Here is a 15,533-nt window from a genome sequence, read left to right as displayed (position 1 = left end):
AATGTCACTTGTCTCGCATATACCCTGCAATGACTCCCATATGTATGGTTAAAAGGGCTTTAAATGAACGGGAAGGAATGGAGGCTCTCTTGTGTACTAAGTTCATTCTGATTTACAAGCTATTATTAAAACTAGTGTTAAACATCTCTGTGCTGTCCAGTACATTAGAACTTACCAAGTTCCATCAATGAAAGATGCTATTATTTCTCTCTTTAGTTTATTTTTCAACTACAAACAATCCATACCCACTGCAATATAATTTAAATATACAGAGGGAGTGAAACAAATCCAGTCTTCCCCTCCTTCCTTCTCCTAAACTGAACAGTTTGGTGTATATCTTCCACACCTTCTTCCATGTATTTACAAGTTTTCAGAACCTGGAATTACACCCTCCACAGCACTCTGCAACTAACTCTCTTCACCTAACATCAAATCATAGGCTTTCTTCTATGGCAATACAAATAGGCACGCCTTATGCTTTTCAGCAGCTACGTGTTTTCCCATTCTATCGGGCCTACTATAATTTATGACATTATCTGGTCAATATTTCTTTGCAGATATGTTGTGGTGAAAACTGAGGATTGTAATTAGAAAACTGTTTAAAATTTTTAAATCTTTTCTTTGGATTATTGCTGTTTTCACTAAGATGAATTTTGCTTTTTCTTTTTGTCAGCTTTGATCCATCTCTTTCATGTGTTAGTTTTCTTCAACTTTTTAGTATTCCTTGGTTGTGAGATTAGTTTTATAAGTGAGTTACTGCTAGTTAATATAAGTAGCTGGTGTAAGTTTCCTTTTAGATTTGTAGAGATCCATTTCCCAGTAGCCTTAGTCCTTAAGAGTGAGGGCTGGCCATGAGCCTTGGATTAGGGGGCAAGGAGCATTAGACACAGGAAGCTACTACAATTCCCTAAATAAGGAGAACTTACCATGTGGATGGAGGTTCAATGTGCTTGTTTAATTGCTGGGCAGATATGGCTCTCCTCTGCCCATCCCACCCCCACCTTGCTATGTCTGATATAAAGGTCAACTAAAATGTCAAGCTTCATTGTACTTCTTAACCTCCCTACACACCTACTCTGTGCTCGCAAACCCTAAAGAGATCGTACATTACATAGTGAGTGGTTCCTTTCTCTTGCAGTCAGAAAGCCACTGCCCTCTGTGCTCTCTGTAGCAGAGAAAGTGGCGTGAATGAGGCACAATTTGCTCAATTAATCTAAATCTTTCCTTCAGTTAATTCCCCTGCTGTTTATCCTATTACAAATAATAATTTTTAAGTCTATTAATAAGAAGGAAATTCAATCAACAATATGTTGCCAGTTTTTACTTTTCAAATTGACAAGAACAAAGATAAAATATGTAATGCTGACAAAAATGTAGGAAAATGAGCTTTTACATCAAGTTTTTTGGAGAGTACACAGTGATGTGGAACATTTTTTTTTTTTTTCCTGGAGAGTATGTTGGCATTATTTAATAATATTTTGTTGCATGAACTCTTTGGTTCTGAAACTTCACTTTTAGGAATTTTACCTATCAAAATATTTACTCAAGTGCACAAATATAAATGTTCAATGATCATTATAGCTGCATTGTTTGTATTGAAAAATAGAAACAACTTAAACATCCACTATAGTAGGCCAAACGATGGCCCCCAGAGTTATCAGGTTCTAATTCCTAGAATCTGTGCATGTTACTTTCTATGGGGGAAAAAAAAGGACTCTGCAGAAATAATTTCAGGATCTTGAGATGGGGAGATGACTTTGAATTATCTAAGTGGGATCTAAGTGTAATCATAAGTATCCCTATAGGAAAAAGGCAAAGGGGGATTTGACACACACAGTGGGAAGCTGGAACAGACAGAGTTTTGAAGACGCTGACCTTGAAGACTGGGCTGATGTAGCCACAAGCTGAGGAATGCTGACAGACAACAAAAGCTGGAAGAGGCAAGAAATGATTTCTTCCACAGAGCCTCTGGAGGGAGCATGGCTCTGCTGACACCTGGATTTCTACTCAGTATTACTGATTTGAGACTTCTGGTCTCCAGAACTGTGAAAGAATAAATTTCTATTGTTTTAAGGCATCTAATTTGTGCTAGTTTGTTACAGTCCCCAAGCAAATACACTCACCAAAGGAGAATGCTCATGTAAATTATATTATGTTTACATATGGGAACTTAATAATGACAAAATATGGTGTGTCTCTATATTTATATAGAAAATGTCCTCAGATATAATTTTCAGTTACATCATATTTATACTGTAATGTCATTTATATAGAAGAGAAAAGTAAACCTATATGTGTGTACATATATGTAGGTAGGTGCTTGTCTGGATATTATTTTCAAATGCGAGTGTAGTAGTTACCTACAGGAAAGGCGTAAGTTACGGGGAAAAGGAAGGAAAATTTTCACAGTATTGTATTGTTTATGTATTTTACAACATGCATATATCTCTATATTATATATATCATATTTTTAAGGGAAAAATGTGATAGGAATTTTCTCCAAACTACATTTTTACAGATCCCAAATATCTACTTTCTTCAAATACTTATTCAATGTTTGTCTCCTTCACTAGACTTAAAGTTCCTTGAGAGTAAGAGCCTCACCTGTCTTGTTCCCTTTTGTCTACAGCACCTAATTCATTGCTGTCACATTTTATACTCTCAAAAAATTTGTGTGAAATGAATGATGGAGTGTAACATCTCTCAGCAGCAGCCAAAGGTTAGCATCCCCATGAACTGGCAGCAAAGGCAGTCAGTACCTTAAGAAAAGACAGCACCTGCCTTGTTTCTTCAGGTTTTCATCACGAAGAATGTGACAGCAGCAGCAGCTTAAGGAGGAAAAATACACCCAAATATCTCACCTCTGTTTCCATCAGATAACTAGCTCGTTATCATAAGCGTGGAATATCCTAAGAGGGACACAGCTGATGCTGCTCTGATTGCAATGTCGAGGACAGTCTTCTCCTTCAGAAGCAATATGGTGAATCAATGCTTGCAGACACAGGGCAAACCCAGAATGCCATCTGTACAAACAAGTATGGCTCCTTTCTTGCAGAAGTGTCCAGGACAGATGCCACTGTCTTTGCCATCCATTTGCCCTTAAGGAAAAGGACTTGCTGAACTGAGGCAAAGTAGGGAATTGAGCCTGTTGACTGCTTTGGATGCTTAGTGTCCCATACTCCCTTTGGCTAGCCTGGACAGGGTCTGTGAGGGATTAGAGCATGAAGGCTATAGTGCATAATGAGTTTAAGGAAAAATTAGCCTGAAAAAAATCACTTAGCTCCAAATGTCTAGTGATATTTATAGACATTGTGGGTTAAATTTCACTTCACTGACTTTGTCCTTTACATTGACAAGCTAGATAAGATGATCTCGTTTTAAATAATCATTTGTGTTTAGGTATTTCTCTGGCAGTTTTGTATTACAGTTTAAAAATAGACTAGCCTATGTCTATGCTCACGTTGGCTATGGTATTTTGAACTTGATTTCTGAGGCTGCTGACAGCTTTTGAAAGATTTAACAACTGGCAGCAAGAAAAACTTCCATAGAATCTCTTCTCTGAAATTTTTTCTCCTGGAAAAAAGGGCATCTCTTAACAGGTAATATATTGCAATGAAAATATGGTTATGAAATAATGGCTCATTAATATGATAAACCATAACATAACCTTTTCTATTAAATGTAAAAAGCAATTTCTTGAAATGAAGACATTTTCCTTCCTATGGCATATTTTTCCATAGTTGTTGGTTTGGAAGAATTTTTTAAAATTATTATTCAAAACAGTCATTTTGATTTGCACAGGAGATAACAGTTGTTCATGACATTTTTATTTCTGCGTAAACAGATTTCCATTTTGGCGAAGGTTAATACAGTAGGAATTTGTTTTTACTTTTGGATATACTGTGATACACTAAAGCACTTTGTTTGGTATGGAACCACTAATTTATCCTTTATGCCTTTACGATCTTGTCAGTGCCGCATGTCTCCCTTAGTTTTTCTAATCTAAAATAATCCCAGTGAAATCCTTTGATTGTCTGTTTGGACCTGCTCCATTCCTAAAGCAGGAATGTAATGGGCTTTATGGCACTTACTTGGGAGTAATTTATCCAGCAGAGTGACTATAGATACTTGTTTTAATAAGAATATGCTTTATGGTAAGTGGGTACTGCTATTTAATTAGCCAAAGGGAAAGTAGTTCATGATACAATCTGTTCCAATCATCTTGGACATTAAACAAAAAGTCAGGCTAAGTTATTTATGTGCATGCACTTTATTTGTAGTTGCTTTGAGCAAACCTCTTCTCTGAAACTTTATAGCATTTTCTGAGTGAACTGAATTGTGGGAGGAGGAATAGGGGAAGAAAAGGACATGAGAGCATCCTATAAAATTTTTGAAAAAGAAACAGAAGGTTTACTTATTGCTATCAAGGTTGTGAATACAGGCATACGAAATGGAAAACAGGCAGGGAACTATGATTTATCCTCTGCTAGTTGGTAGTTTGCATCTTTAGTGCATAGCTGATGGAAGAATGTTGCAGGATGTCAGTAAGGCATAATGGGATTGTGTGTTCCTGTGTGTGTGTTTTCCTGGGATTTCCATTGCTTTCAGCAGGAACATGTTTCTGAAGATTCACAATTTATAGTCCTATATTTTTATTATAAATAACTAAATTTAAGAAGTTCAATGCACATCCAATTATTTCAATACTTAGAGCACAGTGTAAGCACCTAGATATACTTTAAGAAATCTTCCCTTCCTAATAATACTACAATGATGATATAATGGAGGTAAGCAGTATGAATTTCTAATTGTCCAACAGTTTGGGCAAGTAAGTAATATTAATATATTTATGGATGAATGGGGAAAAAAGAAAAATTGAAAAAAATAATATGAGACAATATCCCTAGGGTATCACGGCCCTGGTTATGGTCTGCTCAGTAATTCCGTATTTGTTCCCTTTCTCGATGTAAATGTCTCAGAGTCACCGACTGTAAGTACAAAGGGCCCAGAAGCTTGAATCTGAAGACAAACATGGCTCCACTACATTTTACTATCATGGCCTTGGGAAACATTACTTAAACCAGAAGAATCAATTGCCTTCTTTACTTCACAGTGCTACAGAGAGGATTACATGAGCTAATATTTGTGAGTGCCCTTTGTAAAGTGAATGTCTAGTCTAAGTCAGCACTTGCTTAAAAAACTCCTTAAGCATAAGATTTGGGTTATGATCATGCTTGCACGTGCTTGCACGGGGCCTTCTGTATGGTTGAGGCTTCCTAAGTGGAGTCTGGGTGAACCGGTCTTCTGTCTGTGCCCTTCCTGCATGGTGCACCGGCATTTTGCTCCTATTTCTTATACCTCTATTATTTTGTCTGTATTACATATCTTGCTCTTTTTCAAAGTTACCATAAAAACTAAACTCAAACTAAAGGGCTTTAATTCATGCAGTTTGTGTCTGCCATCTAAGTAATAAAAGCAGTTGACCTATCTCTCGGCAGTGGCACAAAAACGTGGTGCATGGACTAGAGTCCTAAGGAGTGCGCTGTGGGTGAAGGGCTCTGAATGGCCATCCAGGTGGTCAATGTTAAGAGCTACCCTCCCTACACCATTGTGTAATCTTTGTATAATTTCCATCTTACCCCCAGCTTTACTTTGCCATCAGTATGCTCTCTCTCTCTCTCTCTCTCTCCACTCCCCCCCCGCCCCCTTGTCTTCTCCTGGAAAATCTTTTAAGCTGCTAACCAAAAGCCCTAAGAATGGGTGCATATTAAGTTATTTTAGAGAGCTTGGGGAGGTTATGAAAAGTTTTGGAGTCATTACCATTTCAACAATTGACTGCCCCACAGTCCCCATCTTTAGGAAACACAGGCAGTGCAGTTGGCCCATGAAGTGAGAGCCTGGGTAAGCCTGTGTTTAGTACTTTTAACGTAAGAAGACAGAAAAGGAAATACTAAAGACCGAACTTTCCTTCAACTCTGTGGTCTCACACATCCCTCAGTGACTTGGAAACTTTTCTGACATGAGACAGTGTGCAGAGCGAGATAACCACTCCCCTTCCTCCTCCTGAAGATGTGTAAACAGCTGGTGCATGCAATCCCTCTGGCTGGAGGGAAGTAAATGCAGACTGATGTTAAACAAATAGAGGCGAGTATCAGGAACTCAGAAAATATTACATATACAGTGTGACAAAGGGCCTTGCAAGGTTCATGATCATTTCAGGTATTAAGGGTCAAGAGTTGGGGTGTCAAAGCCAATAATTTTTTAAGTATGTATTTGTTTCTTTTTTGGAATTATGTTGGTTCTTTTGCTAGAGTTTTCTTAGCATGACATCACACAATTGTGAAAAATGTTCATCACCATAAAGTTATTATAATTCCTCATTTTCGTTGGCTCCAATTCTTAAATTTTATATACCTATAAGTCGTGTTACTTTAATCACATCTTGAGAAATCAATGAGACATCATTTTTCCTTCAACCCATGTTTGCAACTCATTGACACTTATGTGAGCTCTGGGTAGGGATAAAAGTGAGTGAGGATAAAAGCTTCTTTTAACTATGCTTTTCTCCTAGCAGGCACGTGGCGTTCAAAGCTCTTGGCTATTTCATAGGAATCTTGAATACACAATTGCGAACTAATTATCAATGCCTGATTCATCAAGTAACACTCATAACATGAGTCTGAGTGGCACACATCTGATAGCAAGTGGAGTAAACTAAACACACCTTCTGTGTCCTCCAGAACTGTGTCAGCCTTGCTGATATTAAAGCTGGATAAGCCACAGTCATCTTCATCTTGTGACACGGTAGCTACTCAATCAATCAGTTGACAAAATTGAATAAGAAGTTTAAAATAAAACAGAAAATCAAACAAACATAAAGCATAATAGGAACAAAATAGAAGGGCTGATTTCTCTTTTATCATCAACTTTGTGATGCTGGAAGTTCTGCAGTCCTCAGGGTCTAAGAAAAGTGGAGTAGGTGTCTATCTTGGTATCAGGATTTATGCTTATATTTATCATTATGGCATTGCATGGCTTACTTTTGTTGTCTTTCTCACCAGACTCCAAGTTCATGTGGGCAGATCTCATGTCTTATTGCTTCTTTTATCCCCACACAGTCTACAACTTCTACAAGATAGATGCTCAGTAATGGTTTCACAATGGATGAATATTAAATGAATGAATGAACACAGCCCAGTCAGGAGTAGAACTAATATGCAGTAAATCCTACTTGGTTTTTGTTTTCACCTTACTGAGGTCACTTCACACCCCAGATGACAATCTTTCCTATATGAATAAGTTTAAAGAAAAGAAAACTGTGTTATAATCACTCTAAGAAGAAAGTTCAGCCTAAAATTGCCATATTAAGATGATTAGCTTGTATGTAACTGAGTATCTTAAGAATAATTCACGTCCTGTGTCAGTTGGTGAGCTTCTATTCTTCTTGTTTGCAGACCCTTATTAGAGATTTTCTAATGTTTTTTGAAGGGAAAGGGTGGAGTATAAATTATAGGGATTGAAAATGCTAATGATTCTATTTGTATTATTATTCATAATCATAACCCAATTCTTAAGGTTCTATACCAAGGATTCAGTATACATATGAAGATATATGTACATGTACATATATACACACAATCTAAACTCTGTTCTAAATGACTTGGTAAAACATTTTGCTGTTTCTTTTTTTGGGAGGGCAAGCGAAATAAGTCATAAGTCTGTTTGAGAAGCTGTTAGGCACAATCTTTAAAAGCTTTAATTCCTTTCAAAGCATATTTGCATCAATTACTTCCTTCCCCTTGTATCAGCATGGAAAGTAGACAGGACAGGTAGGTAGCATAACCTCCACTTTTTTGAGAGAAAACTAAGGTTCACGAACCCATTCACTTGGCCCTCGGCAAATTCATATAGGGCACTAACTATGCATAAGCTACAGGAGTTGCTGGTTTTACAAAGTAAACATGGTTTCCCTTCGAGTAACTGACAGCCTAGTTGAGATACCATTGCCCTTGGAATCAGGTAACCAGGGTCTCTGCATTAGGCACTGAGCTTTAGAAGGCCCTACCTGCCCCATCTAACTGCAGTTCTCTCCATGGGGCAAGGAATCCATGGAGCCACGGAGATATACATACCCAGAATTTGAGCAATCTATCCTCCCATCTGTCCCCACCTCTAGACCACACACTAGGTACCTGAGACTCAGAGTTCCCCACCCAGTGGGGAAGTCCTACTTCCTGGGCTTGTGAAGTACCTCTTTCCCAGCTTCACCATCCCAAGGGCACACCATTCACCGTGCCAAGAGTTGAGAGAGAAGGTTGGAGAGCTCCAGGCAAATGTAGAAACAGGCCTGAGAAGAGGAGACAGAGAAGTCAGCAATTACAATGCTGCCTGTGGTGATATGGAAATGAACAGGTGATGCTACGGAAAGGCGGAAGGGACACCCAGCCCAACTGAGGCATGAAGCAGGAGAAAGAGATGAGAGCGAAGGCTGTTGGAAAAGAATCTGAGCCTTGGATGCTGGGTCAGAACTATTACATGAGGGTGGAAAAAGAAATGAGGGCATTTTAGAAGCGTGAAAGAAAGGTGTACACAAAGGAATGGTGGAGGATTAATGGAACTGTAAATTCTTCTATGTCTTGAAGAAATGAAAAAAGAGGGGTAGAAAATAAGTTGAAAGGAAGACATGGACAATTAATATTTGTCACTATTCATTTTACTTTCTTATGGTGCTATGAACCTGATTTTATTTGGAGGTAGTGACTTCTCCCCATTTCATACCATTCGGTGGACTAATAATCAGGTGCCCTGCTTTCTCCTTGAGTAGATTCAAGAGGAATGACAAAAAGACTGAAAATCTCTGAGGTCCTTGGATTTCCAGAGGTATTCCTACATGAAACAGTCAAGCAGCACCAAACCTTCAGACCTTCTGAAACAGCCTGGTTCCTCCCAGCACTGGATCTGGTTCTGCAGCCCTCCTTTCCAACATGTCACGTCACTCATCCTCCCAGCAAATTTAATAGTTGGCTAAGCAAGCCATATTCGGTGTTAGTTGACTGAAATCAAAGCTCTCCAGCTAATACCAGAGGAAAGCAAGGTTCTGATTATCATAAGGTTTTGAATGCTATGCTATGGAATTTGGACTTTATTTAGAAGGAAATAAAGAATTGTAATAAAGATAGTAGCATGAATGAAATGGTTAAGTGATTTGCCAAAATGTCTAGCCATTCAACTTCGTAAGTATCTGAAATTCTCCATAGAAATATAATGTTAAATAAGGGGCCTTCAATAAGGCAAAAAAAAAAAAAAAAAAAAAAAAAAAAAAAAAAGGATAGCTGTTATTTATCTTTCTATCACTATTAAAGCAAATATAGCTTTCCAAATGACTTAACTTTACTCATGAATGAATGAATATTGAGTTAATAACACTCTCTGTACTTTCCCTTTTTTATATATAACTTGAGATAATAATTGCTACTTAAAGTAGGATGTTTATAAATACATGGTAGTACTGTGTATGCTTTCTTCTTTGCAGTTGTTATATGCTTTTGTATGTTCTATGTATGAAAGTTGAGGAGACCTTCTTTTAGAATTAGTTATATGAGAATAAACTTGTTCATTCTGAAAGCATGTATTTAATGTGATTCATTTGGCCACTTTAACCAAAAAATGATTTTGTGTGTTTTAAAGGGGAAAAAGGATTGTTATATGTTTAGCTTCTGAATTAATGTAGTCTTTCATTGAGCAACTATTCATTAAGATGATCTAATGCAAGGTGCTACACCAGGCACATTATATGATGATTCATTCTATCAAGAATTTCTTAAACATCCAGTGAGCGATGAGAAAATTATACATGTGCATTGTTTTGCAATCACATTAACAATTCTAAAATTAGTCTTTTTGAATAAAATAGCTTCAAACTTTTGAACATACAAATATTCCAGTGATCTGGCAAATTCCCGGAGCTCATGTGTGACTGTGGGAGCATTTGTGTGTAACTGTGTGGTTTTTTTTGTAAGTTGGAAGCCCACAAGATAAAAATAAGCCCTTGATGCCTTCATGATTTTATTAGCTATTGTACTCTGAAGACAACAAGGCCTACATGTTTTGAAATTTACAATTTCCTGGAGCATTTCTACAAATAGTTTTGACATAGTACAGAATACTTGATCAACTGTCACCCAAGGCAATTTGAAGAAAATACAGGAAATGGAGGGTCTATTTTGAACCCTGAGAATGCAAGGTCTTCTCTTTTGCCGTGATGAAGAAAAATAAACCTTTCCCTTATAGAGAAGATCTATGGAACACTGACGTTGAAATTCCAAGCTCTGCATTACTAAGATTTCTGGACATCATCACAAAGCCTCTAAGCCATACTTGCAGCTCTTTGCGAAGCTTGCCAGAAGACGACTTTAGTGAGAACGGTAATTTTATGATCGTAGACATTACACCTGACACAATCTCTTGGTTACAAATGAATTTGGAAAGATACAAGGACTCAATTAGCAAAGCAATGACGAGCTAGCAGCATTCCAGAAATCCTCACTTTATGATACTCTGACATTTATAGCAGTGTGACTTTAAAGAAGTTACCTAATCTTATTCAGTCTCAGCCATCTCATCTTTAAACAGAGCTAAGAATACATGCTTCTTAAGATTACTTGCACAATTTCATGTGATAAGGTATACAAAGTGCCAAATGAAATTCTAGGCATATACTAGGAGTTGAATAGATACTGTATTATTTCTGCTCTTGCTAGTGCCTTATGTGATTTACTCCCAGGAGAAGGTAAGACTGTTTGCCTAATGGCATTTATTTTACTAATAATAGGAATTCAAAAGTTGTCAATTATGGATGACCTACTTTGTCTCAATTTTATAAACGTATTATTTCTGTATGGCACATTTATGTGAAATAAATCTTACTATCTCCATTTTTGCAGGTGAAGACCTGGAGAGGACAGATGACCTGACCAGGGACATATAGCTAGGAAGTGAAGCTGCAAGTGATTCTAGGCCTGATTCCATTCTCCTGACTCTTTCTATTTATCCACACATATCAGTCAGGAGATTATGATTTAGACAAATGGCTGTTAAGAGTGGATACCACATCAAAAGTGCTTAAGCATTAAAGATATTTTAATATTATCAGGGCATTCTTTCTTGCACCTCTCACCTCTGTGAATGAGGAACAACTTATTTCTTAATTGTCTTAAAATCCCTTGGTAAAAATAATCGACTTTAAATTGATATTTACAAACACATATATGTGAAATTTTTTCAGGAGTTAATTTTCCTATGACACCTCATTTGCTAATGCACATATGCTGCCCCTATCAGCACAGACTATTACAAGGCTTTCCAGTCAAATGGGAGCAAGCAGCTGGAGGGATTAAGGCTAGTATTTATACCTTAATTCCCTGGGCTGCAGTGTTAACCCAGAAATATCTCCTATGAATATCACTTGGCTTCAGGGCGCAGTCACACCAGGCATTCTCAGCTAATTTCACTATTTGATAAAGATTCAAGAATGACTTATCCCAGGTCCCTCCACAGGGATTTTTCTTCCAATTCATACTCATTGTTATGGGCTTGATAAGCTCCTCTCAATGATTACGATCCATTGTATTTATATATTACTATCAATAATTGTATATGTGAATATATTCATGGATGTCCGCCTGTGCCAAATGAGAATGGTTACAGGCCCGTTTTCCCAGGTGATTTTTCTGAAAAGCTATTTTTTTTCTGCTTTAGAGTCAGCATGTGGATCAATAAGCATGAAAGGCTCTTTATTTTTTCTCTTTTCTTTTCCTGTTCTCTGTTTCTACCTGCTTGGTGAGCAATGGTACCAGTGTGAGTGGAGACCCTCTGCAATCTCAGCCCTAAGCACTTTGATACATTGTGACTCACCATTTTTCCCTCTTAAAAGTCTTTCTGTACTAAATTATAAATGTCAATGGAATGTTAGGTGCAAAACGCATCAATTTATGTTATTTTGTTTTTGAAGACTTTATAGGAGGTTGTGATTGTTTTGGGGAAAGGAGGAAACAAAGAGGAGTATTGTTTTTCATTTTAATTTCATGTTAACCAATATTTTTCCTTTGGGTAAAATTAAAATATACTTTTTCCTGAATCATGACCAAGATATATATATTTTTTAACATTTGGCATTCTAGGGTATACATCCAACTTCTTCCAAGAGTCAGGCCAGTCCCCACCATCATCCATTAGCACTTGCTTATGATGAAAAATTCAAGCTCAGGAATAAATACTTTCTCTTTGCTTTTCCTCTCAAAGGAGGGAAAGTGAATTTTGTTCTATATATCTGAGAAATATAGAGAGATACCCAACCATTGAGTGAAATCCAATTGGTGATAATGTCATAAATCAACAGAAAGAAATGAAATAAATGATGGGGCTGTTAAATATTGGAGAGACTGACTAAATAAATTAATGAACGAAGTCTAGTAAGAACTGTGACAACGTTCCATTAGTACATCAAAGAAACCAATGAGATCCCAGTCATGACAAACAGTTATTCTGTTTCTGTTTCTGTTCAGCCATGATAATTGTGCTAACCCTAAAATGAAACGGCTGTGAGAATGCAGTATTGGCGAAGAATTGAAGCTTTGGAATGATTACTTCTTGAAAGCATAATCTCATTCTTTGAATATTCATGAAACAAATAAATTGAACAATTAATTTTTGAGTTGATTTTCGTACTCTTCTTTGTCCAAATTGAGTTAGATAATTTTAAAAACCCATGAACATATTGCACGTAAAATATTATAGAACATAATAGAATAAACTAAAGTCCCCTTTAATTTCAGAGGTAACCATGTTATGAGTTTGTGTGTATTCTTCCAATCCTTTTTTGTTTCCTAATCCCATGGATTTGTGTTATGTCCTTTTGACTAAAAGTGTAAGTATAATTTTGGTAATATCATTGATTTTCAGGTGTGGCTTGTAGAATTGGTCTCATTACTTTAAAGTCACATCTTGTGTAATTCATTTTTGTAATTCTGTTTAGTATTTCCCCAGGCCTTCCAATACTTAAAAAGAAACACACAACAGGGGAATAACTCCTGAGGCAGCACTCAGATGGCAGGAATTCTACAATCACTTATTAAATTGGCCTCCTAAATCCTGAGCGGGTTTAGTAAAATGGAATTTCAAAGAACTTCACAATGTATTGAATACCATTTTACTTAAAAGAAAACTGGAGTTCAGAAAATGAGATCTACTGGGGTTTCTATGGGAAGCCTCCTTTTTCTTCTACCTTTCCTTATCTCCCTCTTCTCTTAACTCTCTTAAAAAAAAAAGGCAAGAAGAGTCAAGCATCGAACTAAAGAAATTCAAGCCTTTGTTCTTGCTTACTTGACTTTAGCCACTAGACTCCTTTATGATGCAGCTTGGTCAGAGAGTTATTATTAGGATTTATAAGTAGTCCCATGATAGACTTAGATTTTTTAGGCGTTTATAACTGTCATAAAAATTTAGTGTGGCATGCAAGGTCTCAACCTGGCAGTAAATTTTGCAATAATACCTCTCCATATTGTAAGAAAGTTATTTGCCCATCTTCAAGGGGTTGGGCTGAGGGTGGAACAGGACAAGAATTTTACCGTATTAGAAAAATTTTGACACTGAGAGAAAGAAGGTGGCTTACTTTGCACAAAGTGTTCTAAGTACTACGAGAAATGGTGCTATATACGAGAATAGATTAGAACACAAGACAGCTTCTGCATTTACCACCTATTTCACCTTTGGCAAATTATGTAACCTCTCTGTTCCAAAACTTTTTATTTGCACAATGGGAATAATAATAGTAACCACCTTGTAAGTCGTTACCTTGTATTGGATCCTTTTTGGAATAGTGCCAGGCATATAAAAAACTATGTTTGCTACTTAATATTTTCTTAGAGGGCTGGCTAAATTCTCTAAATTCTTGTCTAGACATCATCACTGATAATGAAGGATCGTTTTGAAGTATCTAGAAAAAACATAAAATATAATTATTATAGTCATTATGCATCACATGCAGTCAAAAAGTGACTGTGAGTCACTTACAGTACTTTTCTCTTCACAGTACAGGGACAAGAAGCAGAATTCTTTGGAATTACAGAAAGAGAAATGAAGAAAAATTTGAATCCCAGGTGAGATAGAGTATGCACACTGGAGGGCAAGGTGACATATTTAAGAAAAATTATGGCTTTCATCTTGGTTAACTTGAGTCTCAAGCAGATGTTAGCCTCAGATCTTATTTTCCAAAAGGTCTTATCATTTAGGATTAGGTACGTTTGACTCTACAGGAAATCTAAAGGTTCTTCTAAACAACTTTTCCCAAAGAAGAATCTGTTTAGTGGGTAGACAGAGCACTTTCCTTGTAGCCCCGTAGCAGTCTGCTTCTCATAAGAAGCCACCCTATGAGCTCTATGACTGTTGACTGACATCCTCTTTTCTCAAGATCACATTAAATTTTTACCAATACATATAGGAAGCAAGAGGGTCAGAGCATAATGCTAATATTTTCCACCTGTGAACGGTGCCGGTTTCCTTTTTTTTATCTTCTAAGCCAGTAATTTTCATTTGTATGCATGTGTGTGAATCTGTTTGTAGATTGTGCATTTATTTTTATAGTGAGATTACCAGATGAGGGGAAAGAGAACTGAAATACTGAGCACTTCTTACATTCTAGGCCTCCTAGGCCTGTTCTGAGGACATTACACATTATCTCTTTGATTCTTACAATAATTTTGAGAGATAAATATGATTATTCCAATTAAAAGGAGAAAACAGGTTCAGATACATTAAACGTGCAGAGCTAGCAAGAAATGGAACCTATATTTGAGCATATGCTTGACTTCAAAACTGTTATATTGCTCATCCTCAAGAACCAATTTCTGAGGTGTGAATAGCTCTAGGAGTTCCTAAGTTGCTAAGTGATACAAATAGCCGTAGAAAATAGAAATAGGTAGAATTTGTTTCTTAGTCTCATGTTCATCTCCCTATCATCATCCTCAGTTATCTACCCTGATTACCATTTTTCTAATTCTGTTTTAAGCTCACCAAATCGAAATTCAGTGTTCCTTCAAAACCTGACTGTCTAAGTCTCAGACATCATGGTCATGCTTGCTCACTACAGCTAACGTGATAGATCCGCTTATACTAAATATATTGATCTCAAATAACAGTGACATATTGTTGACCCTTCCATCCAGCCTACTCTGCTGCTTCCCAACACCATCAGGACATTTTAACAGTGAGCTTGCCAGAATGAATTTAAAACTGACATGAAGCAGAGGCAGAAAATTATTTATGCATTTCCCCATAAACAAGCTCAACAATAATCAGTGTGGTGCTATTTCCTTTTCTTTTTTTCTGAGCCAGTGACAAGTCCTATTTGAAACTTTTTGAGGTTGAAGACTGACGACTTCTATGTTCAGCTCACATTTAGCATTTTTGCCCTTCTCCATTCTCTTCCCTTATTGTGAATTTGAGCACAGCCTTCAATCCCAGTACATTATAGATAT

Source organism: Macaca thibetana, chromosome 1, assembly GCF_024542745.1.
Source record: "Macaca thibetana thibetana isolate TM-01 chromosome 1, ASM2454274v1, whole genome shotgun sequence".
NCBI lineage: Eukaryota > Metazoa > Chordata > Mammalia > Primates > Cercopithecidae > Macaca > Macaca thibetana.
Note: the sequence above shows the minus strand (reverse complement) of the source record.